This window comes from Marmota monax, unplaced genomic scaffold (genome assembly GCF_021218885.2).
Source record: "Marmota monax isolate L192 unplaced genomic scaffold, Marmota_monax_Labrador192_F-V1.1 WCK01_AAM20220418_F8-fsc00016, whole genome shotgun sequence".
Taxonomy (NCBI): domain Eukaryota; kingdom Metazoa; phylum Chordata; class Mammalia; order Rodentia; family Sciuridae; genus Marmota; species Marmota monax.
The window spans coordinates 6,493,641-6,514,815 of NW_026695209.1; the positions used below are offsets into that span (position 1 = coordinate 6,493,641).

General features: G+C 30.8%; 1 pseudogene; it reads right to left on the reverse strand.

Moving 5' to 3' along the window:
* Positions 1–31: 31 nt before the first annotated feature.
* LOC124083741 (chondroitin sulfate synthase 1-like) lies at positions 32–2,117 on the reverse strand (annotated as a pseudogene).
* Between the last annotated feature and the right edge of the window lie 19,058 nt (positions 2,118–21,175).

Genomic DNA, 21,175 nt, shown 5'->3' on the forward strand with positions numbered 1-21,175 from the left:
ATAAATTAGATAATTAAAATATTTTATTTTTTCAGGAGAGATGCACAGAACCACTATTAATGCTTTTACTGCAACTTGGATCATTTTTATCCAGCCATATTTCAGCTAACTGCTATATGGACCCATATCTTGATTCTTCAGACCAAAGCACATTTTGTATTGTTTGGGATCCAGATTGGGGTCAAAGAAGACTGGATATTATGCATGCACTACTCTTACCTCCTGGCTTCAGAACATCTTAACTTACATGGAGAACCTTGTTTGAAGAGGTCCATATCCTTCAATGCCCAGCTTAGATGGAAACCTCAAAGCCACGCATAGACAAGATGTTCCATATAAATACAAGTAATGTCAAACCCATAATCTCTCCAGAAGCCAGTTTTTTGAGTAAAAGGATAATTGGCTGTCATTTGGAACTTTCCCAATAATCTTTGGATCATACTGGCTTAAAATGATTGGGAAATATGTTGGCCCAAAACTGTATTTGCTCGACACTGTTGCAGGAATTCCATAGTAAATACCAGGTCAAAGTCACAGAAGAAGAGCAAAGATTTGTTATTAAATGGGAAGATCTCACTGCAAGGGCCAGTGCTCTGGAAAATTCTAGGGACACAGCAAAATCTGCAAGTCAACTCTAGAGTACTTAATGCTATAATCTCTCATCAGTTCAAATTGTTTTGTCTTATCAGGGTTGGAGTCTGAATTGAAAAGAAGAACAATGTGTTTGACATTCTGATTTGGGGTGAGACATGTCTTCCCAAGTTTACCATAAATTTCACCAACATGTCAAAAATATACAGACGACAAAATCTTTTTGAGCTCATTATTGGACCCAAGGAGCTGGAACAGAACAAGCTTCTTCAGGAAATTGAATAGGAAAGATTGGGTTGATTGATTCCATTGGCCAGGTCCTGTATGTCTAGTTCCTTATGCTCCACAAACTGGATCTTACTGAAAGTCTGTTGTAGTTACCATGCCTCCTCATGGGAACTGTCACCTTCGTCACTTTGTGCTTCTTGTACAGAAGCAGCAGGTCCAAAATGCACTGTATCTCATACCTGGGGTTCACTGGGCAATAGCCATACTGGATCTCCTTGAAATAGATGCTGCACCTCCAGGTTTTGGTGTTAATCATTTCCATCACCTGCACAATGGTGCCATTCAAGGCTTCCCTCTCTTTCCTCTGGGCTGAGTCTGTACCTCTCAGGAGAGGGAGTGCGGGGGAGGAGGGGTGCTAACTTTCCACAGCCAAATACATATACTTCCCTGTCAGAAAATCCCATTCCAGTATCTCCTCTCATTCAAGGGCCTGAAAACTTGGAAAGAAGTGGGGATTCCCCAACGGAGGTCCTCTTCTTGATTTTCTGTATTGCCGTATTTGCACATCAGGATGATTTCTCGGTGGAGCTGTACTGTGCAATGACTTAGCCTTGCAATTTTGCAACTGAGCATATAGATACCCAGTCCATACCGGTAGGGTGGGGTTTTGTTCAGGTGGAACAGGATAGCTTGTTGAATCTCACTGTTACGGATATCTCTGTGTTACGGATATCTCTGATGTAATCCTTCTTCTTCTGTTCATAATTCTCATTTAAGAAACGGTTGCATCTCATAGGACCCTAAACAATACACCTATGAAACTCAGGACACAATTCCCTCTCCCTCATGCTCCTGCTTGCATAGTGTCCATTTCCCAGAGGTATTTTGCCAATGTGTGATAACATTCTCTGACACACCCCCCCGATGCAGAATTTCTCACCAGGCTCAAGGGCCTGTCTCCCCATTTCTTCCTCAGTGCCTCATCCTGTCTTCTCCAGAAACAGGGACTCACTGCTATTTCAACTCATCAGGAAACTCCAGACGATCTCCTTTGATGTTAACATCATCATCCGTTCTCATAAACCATTCATATATTTCCAAGTAGTGATCATGCATGTACTTGAGCATCATAAAAGATTTGGGTTAAGTGGTAGTCATCCAGGCCTCTAGTGGCATTATTAAAATTAGTATAGATGTGTCTGAACCTCACTAGAAAACTTCACTTGCCCAGGAATGGTCTTAGATCTAAGTTCTGTAGGCGGCCATGGCATGTATCTCAGGTATTTCTGGACAGTCATGACTCCCTGAAAGAATAAGTTCCTGCCACACATCCCACCATCTGAAGCCAAGCCATGAGTCCCCAACTGCACCCAGGATACATCCCATGTTCTGTTTTCTTGATAGGACATCCCTAGTTTTGGGATAGGAAGAAAGCAAAAATATTTCAAATATTTTTCTGTGGCCAAACATTTTTTTTTCTCCCCACTTCACTGTTTTCTGCAAAATCATTATTTAAAGTCTCCTTCCAAACACAAGTCACACACATAGATTTTAAATTGAATGGTCAACTTAAAATTTATAATTGCCTGTGAAATTTATTTATAAACAAAAATCCCACCAATAAATTATTATTAATACATATGGGAATATCTTTAGTCAGTATCCCAGTGTCTAAAGAGCAAAAACTAAGAACTGGGTTTTCAGGGAGATTAACTTATCTGTTCTTCATGACAACATAATAGGATTTATTTAATATAAGACTCAAAATTACTTCCAGATTTATGTATGAACTACATCAAGTTATTGGGTTTATTTTCTCATTTCTACATCTAAAAGCTAAAGAAAATATTAAAGGTTTTTCCTATTCATGTGCCTGCCAAGACCTCTGCACATTCTTGATAGAACATCTAAAATAATGCAGACTTTTTGGTGGGTTTGCTTCAGTCAGGGCAACTCACAGTCATTCACTATCTCAAGGTCCTCATTCCTTCCCTTTGGGGATCTGGTCAGTCCCTGGGGGGATGAGTGTCCTTGTGGGTATTACTAGGTCACATAGATTGTTGGAATGGTGCTTTCTTTGTTCTAAATTTAAGTCTCATTGGGAATAAGACTTTGGAGTCTCAGGGTGGAGGGGACCCTCTGCCAGGGCCTTTCCAGTTTGAACCCTGAAAGTTTGCCCCAGGACTCCCCAGCTGCATGACCACAGGTGTGTTTCTCCTGGTCAGTGATGCATTTCTTTCTTTTTTTTTTCTCTTGCCTTTTACCTTTGCTTTATTCCCTTGTTTTTGTATTATTACTAAAATAAACACTATCTTGTATAAAGAGTGTTGCCATTGTCTATCTGATCCAACCTGTCAAATTTAGCAGCTGCACATATATGTAACCCTTAAACCTTACAACATCATGATTAATTCTAAATAATTGCTTACAAATTTATTTATTACTGTTTCAATAACAACAATAACAAAATGAATTGGTATTCTAAACCAGGAAAATATTCTAGATATCAGAATTGACTTTTATAAGTCAATTTTGCAGCTTTTTATAATTCTTATTCTTCTCCCAAACTCATTTTAATTGAACACTTGAAAAAAATTATGGATCAATATAGATAAAAATAAAACAAATAAATAAAATAAAAATAAAAATAAATGGATCAAGGACCTAGGAATAAAGTCAGAGACCCTGCATGTAATAGAAGAAAAAGTAGGACCTAATCTCCATCATGTGGAATGAGGCTCCAATTTCCTTACTAAGACTCCTGTGGCGGGTACAAGAATTAAAATCAAGAATCAATAAATGGATGGACTCAAACTAAAACGTTTCTGTGAGGTGAATAGAGAGCCAACATCTTGGGAGCAAATCTTTAACACTCACACATCAGATAGAGCACTAATCTCTAGGGTTTATAAAGAATTAAAAAGCTAAACACCAAATCAATAAATGGGCCAAGGACCTGAACAGACACTTCTCAAATGATGATGTACAATCAATTACCAAACACATAAAAAATGTTCATCATCACTAGCAATTAGAGAAATACAAATCAAAATCACTCTAATATTTTTCTCACTCTAGTAAGAATAAGTGTTGGTGAGGATGTGGGGGAAAAGGTACACTCATACACTGCTGGTGGGACCGCAATTTGGTGCAGCCAATATGGAAATCAGTATGGAGATTTCTTGGAAAATTGGGAATGGAATCACCATTTGACCCAGCAATCCCTCTCCTCAGTCTATATCCAAAGGACTTAAAAACAGCATACTATAGGGACACAGCCACAACAATGTTTATAGCAGCACAATTCACAATAGCTAAATTGTTGAATCAACCTAGATGCCCTTCAGTAGATGAATGGGTAAAAAATGTAGCATATATACATAATGAGATATTATTCAGCAATTAAAGAGAATAAAATCATGGCATTTGCAGGTAAATGGATGGAGTTAGGGAAGATAATGCTAAATCAGTTAGCCAATCCCAAAAAACCAAATGTGAAAGTTTTCTTTGATACAAGGAGGCTGATTCATAGTGGGATAGGGAGTGGGAGCATGGGAGGAATAGATGAACTCTAGATAGGGCAGAGGGATGAGAGGGGAAATGAGGGGGCATGGGGTTATTAATGATGGTGGAATGTGTTGGCCATCATTATCTGAAGTACATGTATGAAGATAGAAATTAGTGTGAATATACTGAGTATACAACCAGAGATATGAAATATTGTGCTTTATATGTGTAAAAAGTATTGTAATGCATTTCACTGTCATATATAAATAAAAAAATAAAATATAGGTTAATAATTAATGACATAATATAGCTTAAAATTAAAGTATCATATAATATATAATAATATACATACACACACAACAAAATTATGCAGGTAAACATATTCAAAATTCAAACTTTTACAAAAAGAACTAAGACTTTACTCTGTGACAAGCCATAAGGGAAATGATATTAATTATGTAGCTAAAGAATAGTGCATACATTTGCAAATGTATTTTGCTTGTTTTGTACAACATTGGCTGGTAATAATATTAATATTAATACTAACTTAAATAAAAATAAAATATATGAACATAACTTTACAAAAAAATGTTGAATTATCTTAGTGAAGTGTCTTGGTATGCAAAATTAGTACTAATCAGAGTTTAAATTAATTCTAAATATTTAGATGAAAAAATAAGGCTTTATTTGAGCTGAAATTACCTATTAAAATCCACATTGACAAGTTAAAGTAACACAATATTTAAGGGATATGAACCAGTGACATATTATTTTCTATGCTATTCATTTTCTGTTGTAATTTACTTCTAATGTATAACTACAGGTATTATTTCTCATAGAATTACAGAGGGACTCTCAAGATGCATTAACCTAAAGTGAACTAATCAGGTTTTACCATCTTTAATTTATATGAAGCAATTCATCTTTCTGAATATTTTACTGTTGGTGCCGTTCAGTACACATTATCTAATTGTGCCTACCAGATGCAGGAAGGATAGAGGGTGGGTTGAAGATAGAAACCATGTATTATAATAATTGTAATCTAACTTTTTAAACTATAGCAAAACCAGATATCTTCACATGACAATATATGATTTAAATTTGTTTCTTGGTAGTGTTATAACTTCAGAAATAATGGATATAAATGGTTGGGTTCATATAATTTCAAGGCTTTGAGGTCACTAATAAAAAATATCATTTAGAGTAGTTTTCAGCTGGAAAAAAAAACATTTGAAGGAAAAAAAATTAAAAGAAATGTATCAAATTTAAATTACTCTGAAATTGCAAAGCTGTAATTTTGTGTGTTCACATCTTTTATTCCTCTCCAGCTCTAACAGAGTAATCTCCTGATAATATTTTAATAGATAGATTTCTAAGCCAGTTCCAAACAGACAGTCAAAATCCATTTTGTGATTCAGATTCATTATTTTTTATACCCCTAGAGCCTTTAATTATCATTCTCTTTTTGCTAAAAATCTGAATTTTTTTCTTTTTGTTTTCATTTCATTAAGTATTGAAAGGGTAACTCAGGGTAAGCCACTATTTTTATGAATACTGACTTAACTGGAAAGTATTTTCACATTTAAAAAAAATGTAATGAGTCGCTTTACAAAAAAAAAGTCTGTTTACTGGATTCCATTAAAATGTAGTTTCTGTTTTATAATTTTAGATGTGTTCTATAAATCTTTTTGGAAAATATGAAATTCACTGAAATATTAGGACTATGTTGAGAAATATTTTTAGATTTAATTATGTTATTGGTGTATACATGTCATTTTTTCTTACCATATGTTAACATTCTGAAATGCCATTTTTTTGGCATTTTTCTAATCTAGAATATTCTACAATACAAAGGTGATTCGAAGTATGGTGGGAGAGCTGAATTCTTATTGTGCATGATGAAATATTCATGCTTTTTATCTCTAAGTTTTCTCCTTTTCTTTATCAGTGACTCCACCAAATGGGTTAGTGACAGGAACCTGAGGGTTATCTTTGTTCCAGTTATGTTTGAGATATGAGATGTCTTCCCAAAGCTCACATACATGACAAAATTCAGGAAAGCTTAGAGGTGAAATGATTGGGCTAAGAGAAGTTTAATCTAATAAATGCATTAACCCACTGCTATGGATTAACTGGGCAATGACTATAGTCAGGCAGGGTGTAGATGGTGTAGGTAATTCCCTGGAGGTGTGCCTTTGGGGTTTATACTTTGTTCCTGGTGAGTGAAGCTCTCTGCTTCCTTTTGCCATAACCTGACTTTCCTCTTTCCACCTCCATACTTTTCTACCATTGTATTTTGTCTCACCAAGCACCCAGAAATATGAAGTCAGCCATTTATGAAATGACACCTTTGAAACTGTGAGCCCCAAATACATTTTCCTCCCTCGTCTAAAATTGTTCTTGTCAGGTTTTTTAATGATGTCCCTGAAATAGTTGACTAAAACGCTCTTTCTTCTAATTTATTTTCTACATCAAATTTGTCACCAAATCTTGATTCATCTCTTTAATAACTAACACTTCTAAAGCCTCTTTTTTATTCATGAATCTGTATGCATAATATATGTTTATGGTTCTTTGTAAAAACGAAACATATACCCCCTCACACTAACACACACACACACACACACACACACAGAATATGCATAGATATAATATAGAGAGATATTGCAGATATATGCTTAGAGAGAGGATATATGCATATGCATTCACATATACATGTGGGTCCTCTCTTTTTGTTCTCAGGAGAAATCAAATTACTTGTGGTGGTAATTTTCTCATTGTGTTTGTCCTTCTTCATCCTTACACATCCCTCATATTTCTTCTTATCAATACACCAGCCATGTTGAATGAAGGAGAAATATTATGACTTCATTTAATTTTCCCTTGAAACCATATATATCCAAATATATTCACCTTCATAGCTTGAGCTTTCATTTATGAATTTTAAGGGAGCAAAACATAATCAATACAACAGATTATTTTGGAAAGAAATCAGTTCTACAACATTTTCCACTACTAGTTGGCTGAATTATCTGTGTTGTTTAACTTTATATTACTTAATAAATACCTATAGTAATCAACTTACAAGGAGAAGAGTTTTGTTTTGGCTGGCAATTTAGTCCATGATTGGTTGGTCGTTTTGCTTTGTGCTTGTGGCAGAACATCATGGTAGGAATGTATGGCAAAAGCAAACTGCTTGCCTCATGGGCAATATTTGAAAGGAGATTTGAGTTTCCCAAGTCTTTTTAAAGGCTTCCCCAATGACTTGAAGACCTGCCACTAGGCCCCACCTCTTAAACTTTACCAATGAACCTTCTGAGGGCACTTATCTGAAACACAACATGATCTTAGATACATATTTTTTATGCTTGATATCAATTCCCTAAGTTGAAAAATGGGAGGCTAACATGATATGTCACCTCTTTTCACTTGCTAATTATCTTAGTTCATTTGTGGTGCTAAAAATGGAATTCCAAAGATGAGATAAATTATAAGGATAAAAAACATTATTCTCTTTCATCACTGGAGGCAGAAAATTCAAGTTGAAAGCACTGACATCTGGTATAGACCATCTTACTGCGTCTTTACATGGTGGAAGTTGGAAGGGGAAGAGAGGATAAATGCCAATTTCTTACATAAGAGAAAGAGCAGAAATAGAAAAGCAGCACAAATATTTCTTATAGTGGCATTAATCCATAGCCCTCATGAGGTCTCACTTCATGACATTATTTTCTTAGTGATCAAATTTATAATGCATGAATTTGAGGACATATATTAAGACTATATCAGAGGAAATCATTGGAAGCATTGTAGTTTGAAGCATAAGGTATTAAGGTTTATTCATTCATTTATTTTCTCCTAGAGTGAGCAATCTAAGACCTGATATCATGTTCTCTCTGTGGTAAATGCTTAAACTTCCATAGATCTAATAGTACTGATCTTTAATCATTAACTACTTTTGAAACATTTGCCTCAAAAGACCAAGTTGTCAGAGATCTAATGCCAGCAAACCCTTGCAGATTTAGTGACTATGTAGTAAGCATCATCATTTAAACCAGTTGTTCATGATATTCTTTCATTGTTTAAGTATCCTAGAAAAATCTTAGATTTCGGGAAAGAAAGCATTCAAATATGTTACCATAAAAATATCTGCTGGTGCATTGGCAAATACGCACAGTTATTTATCTTGTTTGTTTAAAACCAGGGAACTACATTTAATAATAAAATAATTATTCAGAATGTTTTTATGTTCAGAACACTGAGAAATTCAAAATAATAAAATATAAAGTAATCAAAAAGATACACAGTTTTGTGTTTATGCATGATGAAATAATTTTTTTTACTTTTGAGAATAATTCAGTGTACTCATTTATAGTGTACATTCCCTAATGTCTTGTGAATTTTTAATGAGTTTGATAAAAGCAGTTTATAAAAACCTTTTCTTGTGTAACATGAAATATCTTTCTATTATTACTATTTCCCTGAGAATTTGACATGATACTCTTGTGGTAAATCACTTTTAAATATAAGTAACTACTAAATAATTGATTTTTTTTTTATTTTAAAAATTAGAGTACACTCAATGCACTTATAATTTTAGTAATAAGAGTATTGATGCAATAAGTTATTAGGCTAATGACTGCAATAATTTTCACAGGAAATGTAAATTAATTTTATACAACATAGACTATTGGTATGATTATGAATTTACATATTTAAAAGGTTAATATATTATCTGATACATGTGACAGTTTTTCATGCATATATTTCTATACATTTTATTTTTATAATTGCCTTGCCTTGTTTTCCTTGTTCACCTGACACTTCGTGGGTAAAGTTGGAAAGCAACCAATTCATTTCAAAGACTACATAGAATGTGACAGAGATGGACATTTTACCTCAGTAAGTTGTATAATGAATCAAGACTTTTCTAATTTTATTTTTGAGTGATTAGCATAAATATTGCTATTTTCTTTTCTAACTTAATCACCATTCATTTGGTCAACACACATATGACATTTAGGAAAATTTGTCTCACCAATGTAGTAAATAGATAATGAAGAATAATTGTAAAATTCAGTAACTATGATTCACAATACAATTTTATTTTTGGTTTTAATTTTCAAAAAAATATTTTTTACTTACTTTGCAATCTAAACTCAAGAAAACTGAAATATAAAACCACTTCTTATTTTAGAAATTTTGCTATATTAATGTTTTGTGGGCTTATGTTACAGATCTATTTAATATAGCTATTTTCCTTCCTGCTATTGGTAAGAATACGTTTAAAAGGCTTTGGAACAATAACAACAAACTGGTTTTGAATCCAAGCTCCACACTACAACTTACTTTTTTGTATCTTTGGGCAAGTTATACAACATCTGCTTGCATTTGGTTTCTCATCTCTATTATTATTCAATTGGCAGGATTGCTGTTTAAAACTTGAAAAAATAAGAATTGAAACGAATGAATAGAATGCCAATAATATAGCAAGTGTTCTATAATTATTAGTTATAGAATTATTTCCCAAGTCAAACCTTGTTTTTTTTTTTTTTTCCCTCAGAATAAAAGGACCTTTGCTACTTGTCCTTTACCCGTATACCCTAGACAACTCTGACATAGCTGGTCTTTATTCTTCTGATTAATTTTTCTTGAGAGAAGTTAGTGCTAATAAATGTTTGATTCTTCTTGCCACATATGGCCACAAATGCACAAGGAATTTTATAAAGTATGTATCATAATTCGTGCCATTTTGTAACTTGTTTTATATCTACATCCATTTTGTAACGTATTTAAAAGATTATAGGTAAAATTTGGAATCTCTCAAATAATATTGTCATATTTTTTTCCTTTTGGCTTCATTTTATCGAGTATACAAAGCACTTCTTATATATTATTTAGCTCTGTTATTATTATCCTTCATTGAAACAAATATGGTTTATTCCACAATTATTTGTATTTTAACAAAAATCTATTCATGTTTTTTTAAAATATTCTAATATTGGTTTATTATTTAAATGCATTTATTCCAAAATTATATGCACATAATATATAAAATATATAAAGCTTTAAATTTTTCTCTTTACATTTGTGATTTATTTTATTTTTTGTCTTTTTCTAGTCACATCATTAAAACATACTTAAAATTTTAAATGATATTTTGGGTAACATGAAATCTTTCCTGCGTAGTGTAAACATTATAGAAATACAAACTTATAGATGGACTACAAATGAAAATGTGATACAACTATATGCTAGAGAATAAGTAAATACTATGTTTAAAAATTTTTAAATTACAGTTTTGACCTCAGTCATAAGCAATGCAATTTCATTAATTCATATGTTGCAATTGGATGTCAAGTGATCTTTTATTGTTTCATTTGATATTTTTCTTTCCCCAATCTCGAGTTAAATAAGAATGAGCAAATTTTTAAATTAATGATTTGCTTTAAGTACCTCAAAATTATTCCTATGATTCACTATGTTAGAATCATAAAATATTTCTCCAAAAAATAAGATCAGACTTATTTATTTATTCTTCAGGAAAAGTCATGAGGAATCAGTTAGATTAGCATAACAGAGGTATTTTCTAATATAACATTTTTTTTCCTAATACAACTTTGTATCCCAAATTATACTGGGATCAAAGCTTGGTAGTGACAGCAATTAACATGGTTAAGAGTGTATTTATAAAACATTGCGTACATGAAATTGATCATTGGTAAATGGGAAGAAATTGTTTAGTAAATCATCGATTTAGCATGGATCGAAATGATGATAAGAATAGATGATAGAAAAAAGTTAGATTAGTGATAGATATATAAATTGATTTTTCTAAGCAACATATAGAATTACAATTTTACTTTTTCATTTTTCTTCTAAATAAGCCATCTCCTTTTCCTCTCCAATTAGTTATAAAAATATCCAAATTGCCATAATGCCAATGTGGAAATCAGTTTTGTGTTTTAAGATTTCCTTCTCCTATCTAAATTCCCCTAAAATAACTTTTATGTTTTTAAACAGTGATAGGAAATAATAGGGATCATATCTTGGTCATAAAATACATTTCTGTGACTAGAATAATTTTATGTACCTATTAATTAACTAAGTTAATTAAAGTAAATAAGCTTATATGCCTATTAACTATAACATTATAGTCATAACGTTAATATATATATATATATATATATATATATATATATATTAACTTATATGTAATTCATTTTTATATTAAAGCATTAGAGGTTTGAATGACCCATTACTAATCAAAATCACAAAAATACAAATGAACATAATAATTCTGAGTAAAAGTATTGAATTATATTGATTTATTATTTCAACCATGTTACTACTATTGCAATGTCATTGTAAAAAAAAATAACACAATGGTTTTTAAATTAAAATTCACAACTGACCCTCTCATATTACTTATATCATATATGTTTCATTGCACAACCTGTATTTTCAATGACAAAAATTCACACTTTTAAGACATTCTGTACAGAGAATCAATGAACTTTAAAAATCACAAATGTGACATGAAATGGTGAAAAGCATTATAAGAAACATTTAGCTTGGTAAAGCTATATTAATAGTTCTACATTAATAAAAGCTCTACTAATAACATTATTAATCTAAGTAATAATTAATAAAAGATATAGTGATTTATTTTGTCTTATTTAAAAGTTTTATTGTTCAATTTTTTCAGATATAAAATCATGTAATTTATAAAGCACTTACCCTTTTATTTAATTTTTACCCTGATATTCATTGCATATTATGCATTTGAAGAATTTTCATCCCTAAACAAGCAGGAATTTGAATCAGAAATTGTGTCTGTCATGAACACTAAGTAGAAAAATTAGGAACCAACCTGCAACTTCCTACTCCATTCTAATATTATTCAACTTTATTTTTATTTTAATAAAACATAAGTAAACGTACAGGGCTGTATTTTTCATGGAGCCATGTTGATGCTTTTCCATAAGGTAATGGGGTCAAACAGTCATTAATCCAGACAGCATGGGCTACCTCAACAGAAAGTCCTCTTTATCTTCAACACTATAACCTGATTCACAGAACCTTGATTCCTTTCCTATATAGGATATTTCATAAAAATGGTAATGTTTTCTCTTTCAGTGGCATTTTTATCTTATCTATAGTCATGTAGTTCTTATAAAAATAAATCATTCCAGCATTCAGAAACCTTCTGAGTTCTTGATTTTCTTTTGTTCTCTTTAACTGTGTTAAGTGTTTCAATAGCTAAATGTGAGACTTATTGAAAATTTGACTTTAATTTCTTCAAATGATTTTGTTTTTAATTCCTACTTCAGTGAGTTAGTCACAGTAAAACCATTTTTGATGGTGACACAGTAGAACAGTATCCTAGGAAAAGCTGCAAAAGGAACATCCATCCTATTTTCCACAGAAACCAATGGAAATGAGCCAAATTCTATATATTAGTCTTTTAAAGTCCACAAGAATCCATCCTTTCGTTATCACCTATTAATAGCCTAGAATGTGTCGGTGATAATAGTGAAATATTTTTCCCATTCCATCATTATAATTTATTTCATATTCTTGCCATTCTTCTCTAAGCTATCAGGTTGAACTGAAAATGAAAGGATGTACCATTATTTTTTTAATCTAAATTTCAAGTGAAAGCTTTCCTGTTTCATTAGGATATTTTCTTTTGATTATTTGTGACCCTTCTTTACCACAAAATTAAAATACAAATCTCTGAATTACTAGTATACTTTCCTTAACTTGACTTTCCTTTCCAAAATTGTTAGTTATTTTGAAGACCTTAACTCCACTTATAACCTACAAATTATATGCCAATTATGTTATATGCTTTAATTCTATAAATGCATATGTTTAAATCCAATACACTATTTTGATTAATATTCATTAATTACAATTAATATTAATTCACAGTGGATATTCATTTAGATTTACTCATATAAATGAGTAACATATTATTTGACTTTCTTTTTTTTAAATTTTTTTTATTTGTTTTAATTAGTTACACATGACAGTACAATGACCTTGACATATCATACATTTGATTCAGATGGGATATAATTTCTCATTTTTCTGAGTGTACAGGTTGCAGAATCACATTGGTCATGCAGTCACGCATATATACACAGCAATAAAATGAAATAGATATCATTATTGCTGTGTGTTTACTTGACTTTCATAGCTACTCTGATATTGATTTCCTCTTTCTAAGTTTTTGCACTTCAAGTTTCTGTATGCTATCAGCTTCCTTCTGTTAGTGGAATAGTGTTGAAAATTTTTACAATATTCATTTTTTTGGTAGTGATTGTCATTTGGTTTTCTTATCTAATATGTAGTTATTTATAAGCATCACTTCTTAAAAATTATTATTTTTCACTACTTCATTAAGAATATTTTTGTTGTTGTTTTTTCAGCACATAGGACTTAGTGACAGATCCATTGATGTCTTTTATCAATTTGGCTGAGAATTCAGTTGTAATATTAATTGTCTCTTGTTGTAGCCAATTTGGCTTTCTTCTTGTTCTACTTCTGACTTTTTAAAAAAATTATTTCTTCAATAATTTTCTATAGTTTTATTATGAAATGTACAACTGTAATTTATTTTTATGTTTTATTTTTACTTATACATGAGAGTAGGAGGTATTTTGACAGAATATACATACATAGAATAAAATTACTCTATGTAGGTTTCCACTCTTAGAAAATACAATCTCTAAATCAAAGACTCAGATTAAATAACAAGGTTAGTTTTTCCTAACAATGACTGGAAAACACTATAATGATGTGTTTTATAGATAGCATCTCATAGTTTTGTTAACTAAAGTGCCTTAGGGTCTATTTCTGTCTTCAACTTGTTCTTCTCATTCTGACTTATTTCGTTTTATGTAGCTGTCTTTGATTCTGCTCAGAACATTGCACTGAAATAATCACATAAGTAATTTGATACATCAGTTGTAATTATTTTACATCAGAGCTTTTCATTTTCTCCTACCAGACTTGAAGTATGCTATCAGTTTAGAGCCATGATTTATTGTTTCCAGGTATCCTAGATGACCTGAAGAGGAAAAGTCAACACAGTTATTCCTAGTGCAGAGACTCTTGTGATCATTCAGAGCTGAATCTGTTTTATCAGGTTCTCAGTCTTCAGCAACTGCTGGGATCCAATCTCAGTTCATTTTCCTTTTCAAGTTCATTGAATGCAGAACTCTATCTCCAATGCATGTAGAAGACCAAACAATGGTTCCTCAATGCAGGTCCAGCCCAGCGAACAGAAGATGGACAAGGTATCAAAGTGTAGTTTGCACTGAAAATTGATGCTTGGTTCTCCACTTGTGAATTGGTTTGTTAAATCTTAATTTAATTTCTCACATCCCCAAACAATATCATTGTGAAAATAACTCAGAATCACCTCTATTCTAACTTTGGCATGATTTTTCTTGATTATTCCAAATATCATTTAAATGTTCCTGTCTTAATTATATTCAAAAGAAGAATTGAAAAAAACATCTACAAAATTATATTAATAAAATATAAACTTTTTCATATGTTGTTTATAAGTTCATGAGGAGGTTTTTTTTTTAATCTTGGTAAAAATCAATGTAGCAAACCAATCAATGGTTTTAATTTAGAGTAACCTTATTTTCTTGTGATAAACCTAGCATTTTTGCATTTCAACCATAGAATTTCATTACATTTACCATTTTATTTGAAATATTTAAATTAGTAAAAATATAATTTATCTCAATATTTCAATTTCCATGTCTTGTGTATTATTTTAATTGCTCTGATGATTTTATGTTAATTTATAGAATATTTCTTTATTATTCATTGCTTGTAAAAATTTGATTCAAACTGATATTTGGGTTTTTTTTTACTTATATTTTTGGCATTTGTGCAATCATCAAGATAGTTATTAAATTCACATTGATATAGTTACCTATAGAACAATTGATTACACATAGCAGCAAATATGATTGACTTTTAGTAATAATATATTGGATATTTTGCGACTCCCCCCCACATGGATTGTGATATCTTTAATAACCCATAAGAATATACATTGTTATAATAATAACAAAGGGTTTGAAGGGTATACGAACCCCCTAAATTCTGGAAAAAAATACTCATTTTTATGTCCCTTTTTCTTCCACTCCCCACTAAGCAGGAAACAGCCTTTGAGCTGTTAGATTAGAGCCATTTCTTTAATTGCATTTTAACTGTACAGAAGTAAAACAACCTATCGTGACAGGCCATACAATATTTTTGACAGGTGTATTCTTCCATCATTACTCAGTAAATGTTATCAAGAGCCTTGTCTTATGTCAACCACAAGCTCATTTATTCTTAGAATTTATGGTATAAACCTGAGATGGAATGAGATTACATTCTGGTTGTCAGTGTCTTCTTTCCTTGATGAAGCTATATGGGATAGGCTTATCTTGTGAGATTTTGGTAAATTAACAACTCTGTGGTTAATCATTAGACAATTCAAGTTTTCCATTTATTCTTGAACTGACTATATAGATATTGTATAATGTTAGTTGTCTAAAAAGACAATGCAAAAATCTCTATTTTAACATTCCTCGAAATTGAAAATCTTACCAACTAATCCGCATTTTTAGTGTATTTTTTAAATCCCTCATCAATACCTAGAACTACATTGTACATTTATTTGTTTAATATTTTTATTCTTTTTGTGCTACTTGAAAATTATTTTCGTTATGCAGACACTATGGCTCATAGTCTGAAAAAAATTCTATTTTGTTTCCTCCTTTCCATTAACATATACCCCACAGAGATTCCTCACAAATTGAGGGCATACTATTTCATTTTTTTCAAATCAATATGAGTATGATTATAAAAACATATCACTGATTAAAGCTGTGATTGACTTTAAAAGTTCAATAATTTTTTAAAATGCCCGCAGTTATGTGGGGATTCACATTAACAGATCATTATAAGCACCAGATGAAATGGACCTAGGGATTAGGCAATTACAATTAAAAAAAAACTCTATATTTTATTAAAAACTAATGATATTTTAAATACAATATATCTACTATATTTTAAAAATTTAGCAACAAAAATTTAAATATGTATTATTCTATAAGTAATTACAAAATTATTTTGGAAATATTTTGAAATATTTGAGGGATGCCATCATGGAAAAATTATCAGCAAATCCTCAGTAAGTACTGCTTAGCTGGTGCTGACCTTCACGAAACATCATTGATATCCATGAATGCTTTCTACAGGAGATACTAGAAGTTTTACCAATGTTTTGTTTGTTAATTTTATTGATACTCTTACTATTTTCAGAAAATTACTTATAATATATATTTGATGCATCAGAAAAAGTGTAAAGCATGATAATTTCTATGAAATAGATAATATGTTCATTTTTATGTTTAATATCAATTATCTCCTAATTCTGAATTTAAATGTAATTATGAGCAGCAATGAAAAAAATGAAAGTTAAAAAAATTAAAATAAATACCTTTTACATTGTAACCCCCCAAAAAATTATTTTGGTATAAATATAATGAAATATGCACAGGAAAATGAGGAAAACTAAAAGACCTTGATGATACAAGTAGAAGAAATAAATAGAAAAGAGGTTTATGGATATGAAGAATCAATATCATCTAGATGTCAGTTCTTTCCAACTTGGTTTATAGACTCCAAAGCAATCTGAATCAGTTTCTCTGCAAGTTACTTTGGATGGTAACAAACTGATTCAAAAGTTCATATGGAATAGCACAAGATCCATAACAGCCTGCATAATACTGAAGGATATCAAAGTTGGAAGACAGACACTTTCCAAATTAAAGACATGTTACAGAGCTCTTGTATTAAAGATGTGGAACTGGAGAGGAATAAATAGGTGAGAGCAGAAGAACAGATTACAGATTAGATTTACATAAATATAGTCAATTGACTTTTGACAAAGTGAAAAGGCAATATAATCAAGCAAAGAAAATTTACTCAACAAATAATGTAGTAACATAAACACATTTACAGGCAAAAGATGTTTCCAAATGAAAACCTTGTACACATCACAAAATTTAGTATAAATGAATCATATACATACATATGTATGAAATCTCTTTTGTATCAGTATTACTCTATTTTGTTATTTCGTTAACAGCATGCATCAGAGCCACCTTCATTATAAACATTTCTTAAAGCCAATATAAAAAATCTTGTTACAGAAGCAATTTTATACACAGTTTAATTCACTTCATAACATGATAAATTAAAAAATGGGAACTCTCATAATATTGTTTAATTTTTCTTCAGTATCTCTTCCATTTGAGATTCTTTCTGAAAAGTACAAAAGAATGATCTACTTTCCATGTGCATTTTTCATACTCACAAGGATTATAAACCAATAAGAATGGTAATACAATGATTATATATTGTCAAAAGAAAACCACCAAGGACATGTAAGACTTCCGAACAGGAAGAAAATTAATGGAACAAAATTGCACTAGTAATGCTGAAGCAACACAGTATTTCAACAGGAAGACTTGGAGTTGATTAACATCCTGGGTAAAATGACAGAAATGAGAAAGGGTGAGTAATGCAACAATCTAAGTGAAGTTCAAGAATTAACATCTCTGAAAGTGAATTTGATGTAAAATATAATAGAGGAAAGAGAGATAGGGTGTTAGGGATGAAGAGGTTGAGATTTGATTCTATGTACAACCAAGAATCTGCTGCAGCAGATTTAGTGACTTCATAATCATGTCACTAAAACAATCACATATTTTATGAATGTTTACCTATGTAAGAAAAATGAAAAATGAAAGGGTCCAGAGGCAAGGAGACTAGTTAGGAGACTATGCAATAGCTCACTGACACACTAACATAGATTTCAATCACACTTATATGAACTCAAGAATCTTTCAAGTAGTACTAACAAATCTTTCATGTAGTACTAACAAGCCCACTACCCTTTTCTCCAAACTCATGATGACTACTGCTTAGATTAATGTAGCTATCATTTTTCCATTTTGAGAATGTCATCTAAATGTAATCATACAGTTTACAACCTTTATACTATTCCCCACCCCCACTTTCCAATACTTATTAAATTTTACATAAGTTTTCTTCTAACTTGGTACTCAGTTCTCTTATTTCCAGTTAATATTTCAGTGTATTAATGTACCAAAGTGTGTTTTATCATTTAAACCTTAAAGAACATCATGTTTTCTTCCAGTTTTATTAACTATGAAAAAATCTACTGTAAATATCTATGTGCACAATTTCATGTCAAAATAAAACTTCAAGTCAGTTGGCTAAATACAGAAATACAATTCCAGGATCATGTTGTGAAACTATGGTTATCTTTACAAGAAACAAATTATGTGCCAAAATGATTGTACAATTTTAAATTTTCATCTTTAACAAACAAAAATCTGTGCTTCTTCAGTCTTGACCACAATAGAGATTTGAGGAAGGTTGAGGAAGTGGATTTCATCATTCCAGAGGGTATGTTCTCATATCTTGTTGTTATTGTAATTTTTATGGTCCTCATAAAATTTATGTTGGACATATTTTGCAAACTTATTAGATGCTCAAATATCTTTTTGGTTAGTTGTTTTCTTATGTTTGCCTCGTTTTTTAAGAATTGCTTCATAATGTTATTTTAAGAGTTCTTTGCATTGTTTAAATACAAGTATTTTACTTGCTAGGTGACTTGATAATATTTTCTCTCAGTCTTTTCTTTGTCTTTCTGTCCTCTGTATGTATTTTGCAGAGCAAAATAATTTATTTTATAAAAATTCTACTTGTCCTATGTAAATTATACCTTAATATACATATATTATTTTTTGTACTGGGAGTTAAACTCAGGGCACTTTATCACTGAATTATCTTTTAATTTATTGTTTTAAAACAAGGTCTCTCTAATTTTCTGAGGTTGAACTTGAATTTGAGATACTTCTGTCTCAATCTCCTGAATCACTGGAATTAAAGTTGAACAATAATATGCCTAACTCACGTCTTTAATTTTAAGGGGAAAAAAACCTAACTCATTTTCATTTCTTAAAAATAAATTTTCACTTTATATTTTAAATTATCTATTAGATTTGCAATTATTATTTTTTGTCTTATCACTTAGAAATACAGTCTTTTTTTCTCTAATCATTCTTTGGTTAATATTAGCAAATACTGAAACTTTTTTTTTCTTTTGTTAGTTTTATATGAATTTCTGAAAAAAATAACATATATCTACTCAGAACTTACACAGAAAAAGTCCAATTGCCTCATCTCAGACTGTGTGGGAAACATTGCAAACATTCATGTTTCTCTTCCTATGTGTGCATCTGACTTTAAGGAAAGATGTGATGTCCTAACTGTCTATGTGCATATTAACTTTTCTGTTTTTCCTTACAGTTATTTTGATGCCTACAATAGCCATGCCATTGATCCTTTCAACAGCCCTTTTTGCACAAAGGAACATTCTTACCTACAAAGATTAATATTATATAGCTTAAACAAAAGAGATGTTTAAATGGAATTAAAATGACAGAATTTTTCTTTGATAATTTATTTGCTATACATTTTTTAAAAATTTGATAAAAAGCACAAATTTAGTAATGTTTCCTCAAATTAGTTTTAAAATCCACTAACTGTGAACTTTTTAAAAAGGGATTCCCTAGAAGTGATTATCCACAATAAAAGGGAGAATGGAAGAATAGAAATTCAGTTGATTAGACAAAAAGGAAAGAAGGGAAAGGAGGGAGAAGGGAATAAGAAAGACAGTGGAATGAACCTTACATGATTTTCCTACATACACATATAAAAAACCCTAGGCAAATCCCATTATCATGTACATCCACAAGAATGGGGTCCAAATTAGAATAAGATAGCATCTATCCATGTATAATCTTATCAAAATAGATTCTACTGTCAAGTATAACTAAAAAGAACCAATTAAAAAATGAGAACCTTTTGTTTGGAAGAATGAGCCCAATATAAACACAAGGATCTTTGTGAAAGTTTGAAAAAAATATCAGAATAAGAATGGGGAGAGCTGATTAAAAGATTTGAGTTGGAATAATGCACTTTGAAATGAAGAAAAGGCACAGAAAACAAGGAATGCCAGCATCTCTAGAAGCTGAAGTATACAGAATCTCCTCTATAGCCTTCAGAATAAACAGATCTGCAGACATTTGATTTTATTTCATAAGACACATTGAAGATTTCTAACCTCTGGAACTTTTGCAATACTTTAAAATACTAAGTTTATAGTAATTTTTTACAGCAGCAATAAAAATAAAATAATGCAGCTATAATTAATTTTCCATGATTTTGAATGTAGTATAATAGAAATTAGCTCTGTTTTTTTAAAAAATGTTATTAAAAAAGAAGTAGTGCATTTGTATTTAAATATTTTATCTTGTATTAAAATTAAAACAATATGTGAGCTACTCTGGTAAGTCACTGAGATTTAAGTTTTTGATACTTTATAATAAAAATGTGTCATGAAATAAGAAAATACCTGAAAGAGGCCCTGGAAGAGAAGCTGAATACATCACTCTTCCATAATGACATTAGCTTTTAAAGAAATTGTAAGAAATCTAAGTATGGAAAAAATTTTAAATCATTATAAAAGAAAATTTCTGCCCAATTTAATTTGGAAAAGATATTTTTTTTCTTTTTTTAGGACTAGGATAGTACATATAGGAGATGCCTTCATAATATAATTCCCTACTTGTAGTTACTCAAAATTTTAGATTTACATTTTACTATATACATTATTATTTCAGAATAAAAATGTTTAAAAGTATTTTCTTAAATAAATATACAAAATTTATTA